Here is an 8084-nt window from a genome sequence, read left to right on the forward strand (position 1 = left end):
ATGTCACAATTTTAAATTACTTAATGCTTTTTAATTTCCAAAGATTATCTTGCTTCAAATCTTGGTGTGCATCACTGAGAGCCCCATGACGACCACTGTTTCCTGTCTTACAGGACTCAGTACACAACATACAAATATGTCCTACAATAGCTCTTTCAGAAACCTGCCACTGTGTTATTCAGCCATAGCTAGAAGCTGGGGTGGCACAGGACTGAAAATGTACAATTCAGTGCAGATGATTTGGTTCACTGAGGCTGAGAAAGGGAGTCTGTTCCAATTCCTCCTTATGTGAACTGAATTTGTGGCCTCAGTCTCATTCCTGGTGAAAAGATACATTTTTTATAAAAATATTGCCCCATGAACATTACTGAAGAATAAGTCACACCAGGAGGAAAGAAGTGGTGCAAAGGCTGAATTCCCTTCCCTCCCCAAGGAAGATGCAGGAGAATGGTTCAGGGCGGTACAGGGGAGTGTTGCTGCTCTCTGTGTTACCTCTGGTCAGCTGTCAGCAGCAGTAATTCAGTTTTTCATGACCACACCCAGTAGTTATCAATAAAAGCACATTTTGATTACTTGTTAGTTTGCTCTTAACCACACAGCCAAGCTGAATGAGTACATCTGGGAAGCTTGAATAAATTTTCTCCAGCTGCATGTTTCAAGTGATGTTTCCTTGCTTTCAAATTGCCTTTCACACATGTTCAGCTATTTGGTCAAATGCACATTTGTGCAATATGTGAACACAGAATTAAAGGCAAAGTATTTACAATGTGGGTATTCAAAATGTGCGTCTCCCCAGCATGTGGTTATGGGTACTTTGAGCATCAGCCTTTCCACTGATGGAAATGCCTTCAGGCTCCCTCCTCTACTCTGCTGCCTTTGCAGCTCGTTTCCCTGTCCCCACGCAGAGGGAGYGCTCGACTTGTGCTGAGCCCCGGCGTCCCCCAAACACTCCCTCGCTGTCTCGCCCCTTCCCATCCTCCCCTGCTCCTGTTCGTGTGTTTGTTTTCTCCTCACATACACTGATATTTTTTGAGATTTTTTTCAGGTTTAGTGGTGATGCCAAGATTGTTGAATAAAAAAGACTCAGAAATGTTGTAATGTTAGCACTGCACTTTCAGAGCTCAGTCTTTTTAGCTCAACTAGTTAACTTTGGGGCATTTCTAATGGCACCCAACACAGCAAATAAGTACTAATTCACTGAATAAGCACTATGGGTGTTACAGTCCTCAAGGTTAAAAGAAGGTTGATCAACCTGTAAGTAAGTATCCAAAAAGAAAATAAGTGTGTACTGCAGAAGTCTCATCTGGGAGCTAGGTTCTGAATGCTTGTTCTGTAAAATAATGCTAAATATAAGAGTATTTATTGTTCCCTTCTGTTCACACAGCACTCACTGTTTTGAGGCTACATTTGGTTTTCCCCTCTGCTAGACCTTAATTCTCTCCTGCCAGGACATTGGAAGCACTGGATAATAATAAACCAAAATGTGCTTTCTCTGGAAGTACAGTAATTGAGAAGGAGACGAATACATAAGTGGTTATCTGAGAACCGTAAGAGATACTCTGGCTTACCCAGCACACAGGTTTTGTGAGAATTACAGTATATTTGCAGAGCCTAATGAAAATGAGTCAGGAGTGTAATATGATCRGCAAGGTCTGTCACTGAGGCACAAAATACCAGGATATTTCCTGAAGTGGAGAAGGYAACATTTAAAATAATTGTTGTTTTTAATTAATGCATGAATCACAGAGGAGATTATATTTACATACCAAAGGATCTTACTGTGGGGACATAGTCCTGCACATAGCACTGCATATTTAGAGGACAGGGAGACAGAGAGCCGAACTCAATTGATGATTTGCCAGGAGAGAGAAAAAGTCTTGGCTCCCCACCTTCGCCTCCATCTGCCCCCATTTGCACTCCCCGGGGGCTACGGCACAGGCTGTGGTTTCTTGCTTGCTCCGCGACACCGGAGAGGGGCCATGCCAGGGCTGTGCAGCGCTGGCTGCATCCTTGTCCCTCTCCCACCACTGCCAGCCGGGCCCCAGGCAGGATGGTGATGCTCGTGCTCCGGGGAGGCCGGCTGTCTCCAGTGTCGGCATGAATACCGTCTTGCCTTGGCCCAGTTCAGACTCCAGGCTGTACTCACTAGCATTCAGACAGAAAATTACTTCATAACATATAGTGAATAATGAAAATATTTGGGATGACTGCAGTCTACAATAAACCTTCCCAAATGGCTGTGTATCTTGCTGGCTACTGAAGCAGCTTTRACTTATTTCTGTTTGGAGGCAAAGGTTTTCAGTCTGAGTTTATAAATGGCTCAATGTGTCACTAGACAAACAGAAATAAAAAAATTGTCTATGGGTTTTTCTTTTTTCCTCAGTTTTGCTGAGTTTGCTGAAACAGGAAGGCTGCCCCAATGCTAAGGGGCTTTTTTGCTGGACTTTTTTCCTGTGCTCGCTCTCTTTCTGAAGGACGTTCTGCAGTWGAGTCACTGTCTTCCCTCTCCCTTTCTGTGCATAGGCATTCCCCCCTGCCATATGTAAACAACTCATTGTGGAGGCATATTGAGGTGCCAGAGGATTTTGGCATGTGTTTAGCCAGAAGTATGAGACTTAGAGGTTAGCAGAAGCACTCAGGTGTTTAAAGCTGTGTCGGAGCTGAAGGACCTTGCTGCGCTGTCTCTCTGCCCAAGAGCACCCTCACGATAACCTGCTCCCTTCCCCCACAGCCCTGGGACCTCTGGACGCAGGTTCTCCCACGAGCGACCTTGGTGGGCATCTCACAGGTACGAGCCCTGTGGCCAGCTGCCCCACTGTGGGCTCCCATGCTCCTTCCCTGAGCATGAGCCACCACAAGCGCGGGGACATCTGCACCCGTTTCGTGCCTTTCTTGCCTTGCCAGTGCCGCAGCTTTATCAGCAACCACTTCGCAACTTTGTAAATGGCTTAAAAAGTACATGATAATGGAAAATGGAAAATCTGACTTTTGCAGCAGATAATGTTTCTATGGAGTATTCAACATTTTATACTGCAGAATAGAAYGGGAGAATCAATCTTATGTGGCAAATAGGTTTAGCCTGCAATCTGGGCAGTTATATTTTTAACTCTATTTAATGAGGTTAATGGCTTTTGCTCAGTTTAAAGACAGAGGTTCTGTCATCTTTGTTCCAGATCCTACAAATCCATGAGTTTATGGCGCTCTATATTGCTTCTGCTGTTTTCTTCAGTACCAATAAAATAATCTGGGTATGACCATACATCAGCATGCTTCCTTATTTTTTTGTTTACTYTATATGAATTTCAACAAAAAAATTGTAAGAATGTCAAAAAAAAAGGGATCTAGTACACTAGATCCCGAAGAGCCAGTTTGGAGATGGGTGGTGAGGCCACTATCTTGAATCAAACTCAATGGATAATTTTCCCATCGCGAGATAAGTCTTTGATACAGCCATCCTACTTTTCTATTCTTTCAAGTAATTCCTGCTGTTTACTTGTATCATACATTTATTTATTCTCCTAAACTGCGCTCTGATTTCCAGTAAGCAGAAGTGATACTGACTGACCATGGCAGCCCATCAGTCATGTCGCTRTGGATCACCACGAACTCCGCCATGGCCTCTCATTTTCATTGCTGAATATTTTGTGCACATACTTAGACAAACACATGATCCCAAATTGGATTTTTCTACAGATAAGCAGCTGGTCACATTGTTCCCTACCCACTGGTGGAAAGCAATGTTTAGCTTGATGTAATTACTTCAACTATTGACCATACTGCCTGATGAGAACCCTTGTGTTTTGTGCCATCCCAGAGGGCATATTCCTCCTTCACTGTGCAGGCATTTCAAGAACCTCTGGGAGCTGTGCTGTCAGTCTGCATGCTGATCTATGCCTAGGAAGTGTTGCTTGAACAGATTTTGCCAGTGCTGATTTACTTGCTTTGTTTGTTTGTTTTGGGTTTTAATAATAGTATTAAAAGTCTTTGCTCCTGATGTATTTGACATTGTGCCATTGGTCCATTAGGATTTGGTTGAGTGTTGTGCATTATTTTTAATTTGCATTCACAGTATGCTCTGTAATAACTCTTTCTGAATTCTAGCAATGGATGCTGTGAATTTGTATTAGCAACAGCGCTGATTTGCACAATGTGTAGCAAAATTCATTACGAAAGAATACTTCCCGCTTCATGTCCCTTAGCACAGGAGCCCAGACTTTCCAAACAACAACAGGAATTTTTCTTAGAAAATTGTTCCTGGGATAATTGTAATGGGAAGGATTTCAAATTGAATGGAAATCATTGACACAAGCTGCTGCGGATGCCAAAAGTTTACATGGGTTCAAAAAGCAATTAGACAAAATCATGGAAGAAAAATCTAGCAAACACACAGATATCTCTCGTTCAAAGAGTCCCTGAGCCACTGATTGCTGGAAGCTGAGAAAGGATTGTGGGGAAGGATCATTGTGTGCTTCTTCCCTAGGGATCTGCTGCGAGGCACTGCCTGAGGAACATATTCTTCTAGTCTGACCCAATATGGCCTTTTCTACAGTGTCATGTTAAAAAGTCATACTGAGAGCATTTAGGAAGAAGAGAGCACGGAGAGAAATCTCTKCCTCTAGGTTAATAACTTGTAGGTCATGGGGGTTCCTACGTTAAAATCCTGCTTTATACCTTATTAGAATTAAGATCCTGTTCTCCCCATTGCTTGCTCAGGAAGAGCGTACACATTAGGTTGCAGTACGATCATGAGCATTTCAAGGCCTGCAGTGCCCTTAATTGGATGAAAGTCTTGTGTGGTGGCTAGCAGGTAAAGCACCGAGTACAATTACTGGCCTCAAGCTGGCTTATGCTAAACGGTACATTTTAGGCAGTGAATGTTTACCTGCCATGGGGCAGGATCAAGATTGCTAAAGGGGAGAAGATAGTTACCCAGTTAAACTAAACAGAGGAGTTTGGTGAAGCAGATGCAATACATTACTCTGGCACACAAATACCATAGCCAGTTTACAACAGTGAAAAMCGTATTCATTTTGTGCGCAAGAGGCAAGTTCTACGGTAAATGTGACATCTTATAAGATGCTGAACATCTTCAAGACTTGTCCATGTGCCCCAATTCTTCTCATCTTGACTTTCTGTAGAGAGTGACCTGTGCCTTACAGAATGAGTCATCACTGGTATACTTGACAAATGTCCCAAAACTGGGGTTGTGAAACAATCAAACGATGACTTTTTTCCAGCTTGAAATACATGTTTTTGAGGTTTTGGGTTTTTTTTTTTGATAAAACCATTCACTTAAATTGATGACTACACTGGGAATACCCAAATACTAGTCTGACAGCTACACCTCACTCTGGGGACTCTTACGCTTTTCCAGTACGTGGGACTCCAGCCCCACAGAATATGTTTAGTACCTTTGCCATCTTCCTAATTGTACCAGTCATCTCCCCTCCTATTTGCAATAGCTAATATCCCTGTGACAGCCATCGCTTAGATGAAAAAGCAGGATTAGGAAAGTATTTAATGAACTTTAATTGCTTCTTAATATGATTTAGCTGCTGGAAATAAGGCGGCTAAACTAGCATCGTATGACCAGGCAGCCCTACAGGCACCACTACAAGACCTCTTTTGAGATGTAATGCTGTCAACCTGGGGGCAGCAGCCATTCAAGGATGATACCCAAGGTGGTACTTTACTTTTCCAAGTTAGGGACTAAGTAGAGATGCAGAAACTCAGTGGCAAAGGCATCGTGACACCACTTGGCTGATTAGTGACATCTTTCCTCTGTGCAAGGCAGATTATTAGTTCCCACTGACTCAGGGAACTAATGGGAATCAGAAGCTGGGAGATGCTGCCCCTCACGGATGCCGCTGCCAAGACGTGGCAGCTTCTGGCTGTCCGGTGGGTGGCAGTCCTGGCGTATGCTATCTGGTTTCCTCCTGTGCAGCATCTTTGGCACCTGTGCTCTCGTTATCGACCTTAGGTTACCTGACACAGTCACTACAGACGTGGCAACACGATGCAAGAGACAAACGTGGGCTTGAAATCCAGGGTTCCTGAACTGTAATCCTGATTTACCATTGATTCCCATCTCGCCTTTTGTTAGGTCACTTAATCTCTGTAGTAAGCTGCTGTGTCAGTAAATTAAGGCTGATAACACCTAGAGGTATTGTGACAATCGATCAATAAATGTTTGTAAAGTTGTTTGTAAACATCAAGCACTAAGTGCCAAGTCTCATTTATACAGACACCATTTATAATCTTYCTTTTTTCTTTGCAGGAACTTGAACACGACACAAAGATTAACCTTTTGATCTGGGGGAAAAAATCCGTTGATATCGTAGACTGATGTTGGCAGCAGAATTCATGCTTGAAATACAGTGTCCTCACTGACATCACTGAATTTCTCATGTATTAATGACAGCAATACTGCAGAACTCATGGGAAAATTGTACAGCAGAGGGAAATAATAGTGAGAAAGAAAACAGAAATATTTTCTGGACTGTAATTCTTAGTCTTCTTTCATTCACAGCTGGTACAGAATACTTTTAGGCTTTCTAAAATGACTGATTTATTCTGTGTTTTACACAGCCTTTTATAGATATTATGAAACAGTTTGATAATAGCCATTAACATAAATAGGAATCTGCTTTTTTTCCTGAGGTTTCTCTGAAGTTTTCCTGAGGAAACTGTGGGATTGAAGTTTCTAACATCTGCTAACAAGTGAACACGTATTTACCTTGAAAAGCTTAACTGTTGGCCCCCTGCATATTCATACATAATGGCAACTGGATTTAGAGGATAGGCCTGAAGCTGCAGCAAAATTTTTGCAAAACGTAATTTGTTGAAGAAGTTCATGATTTATGACAGTCTCAAAATAGCAAGCCTCTTCAGGATTTGAGAAGCCTTACCACTGTTTTTTGTTTCTCTATTCTGACCAAGTATTTCAAAGCTGGGAGCACTGAGCCATGCTCACCGAGGGGCTGCGCACTGAGGCCACACCACACCACACCTGCTGTCTCCGCTGCAGCAGCCCACCCCGGCTCTCTAACGCACTCGCACCAGCACCCGAACTAGCGAGCCGTGGTTCCTCTCACCAGTGCCCTGACAAATGCCCCAAAAGATAATTTGGTATTTCCTGGCATACTGCGTGTTCCCTTTGCAGCATCACAGCTGGTGCTGCACAGCTCCTCGGATGGATCAGAGGCATCCTGCCTGYTACTGTAGTATCTAATCACTTATTGGTCACATAACCAAGTCCCTTGTTACTTCATTTTTACAGCTACAATAAATAGAGTTCTTGTTTTTGAGGCTTTCAAACCACCGTCTTCAGAACACAGTGAGAGCAGTACTGCAGATGCTCAGGGGAATGCTTATACATAGGGAAAAAAGGAAGGATACAGAAGAATTGGAAAGAACCAGTAAGATGTTAGTCTGTCATGACTGAAGGGCTGCTTGAACCCACAGCATCTCTGTTACCATTCTCTTAATGAAGGGTCAAACAATGGAGACTTGTCATACCATAAGGCTTCTCATAGCAATGGCTGGCCTTGTGAAAACACYACTAAGGAAAAGAACATAGTTAAGCATAACATGCACATTTGTTATGCAAACTTTTATTTACCAAAACCATACCAAACACATTTAGGAAAGCAGGTTGAATCTTGTTTAAAAATAAGATGAGAAGATACTAAAGGAGCAGCAACCTCAGTTTACCAGTCACTGGGATAAGGCAGCCCAGCCAGGCATCTCCCTGCGGTCTCTCCTGCATTCCTGCCCTGGCTCCTCGCTGTGTAACTTCTCCACATTGATGCTGCCTTACCCCTGCRTTGTACCTTGCTGCACTCCCTGTTGCCCAAACTTGCTGCCCAGTGATCTCCCAGCACAGCTCCCTCTCTTTGCCCCCTCAGTGGAAATGTCGACGGCGTCTTAATCCCTCCCATCACACAAGAACCTTCCAGTCGGACTTGCTACTGAGTAATAACCTATTAGCAGAGGCTGCCAAGGTGCTGGCCCTCACGCCGCGGCCAGCTCGCCGGGCCGCCCCGCCCAAGCCCGCCTGCCCCGGCGCCGCGAGCCGGCCCCCC

Source organism: Apteryx rowi, unplaced genomic scaffold (assembly GCF_003343035.1).
Source record: "Apteryx rowi isolate R43461 unplaced genomic scaffold, aptRow1 scaffold_333, whole genome shotgun sequence".
Classification (NCBI taxonomy): domain Eukaryota; kingdom Metazoa; phylum Chordata; class Aves; order Apterygiformes; family Apterygidae; genus Apteryx; species Apteryx rowi.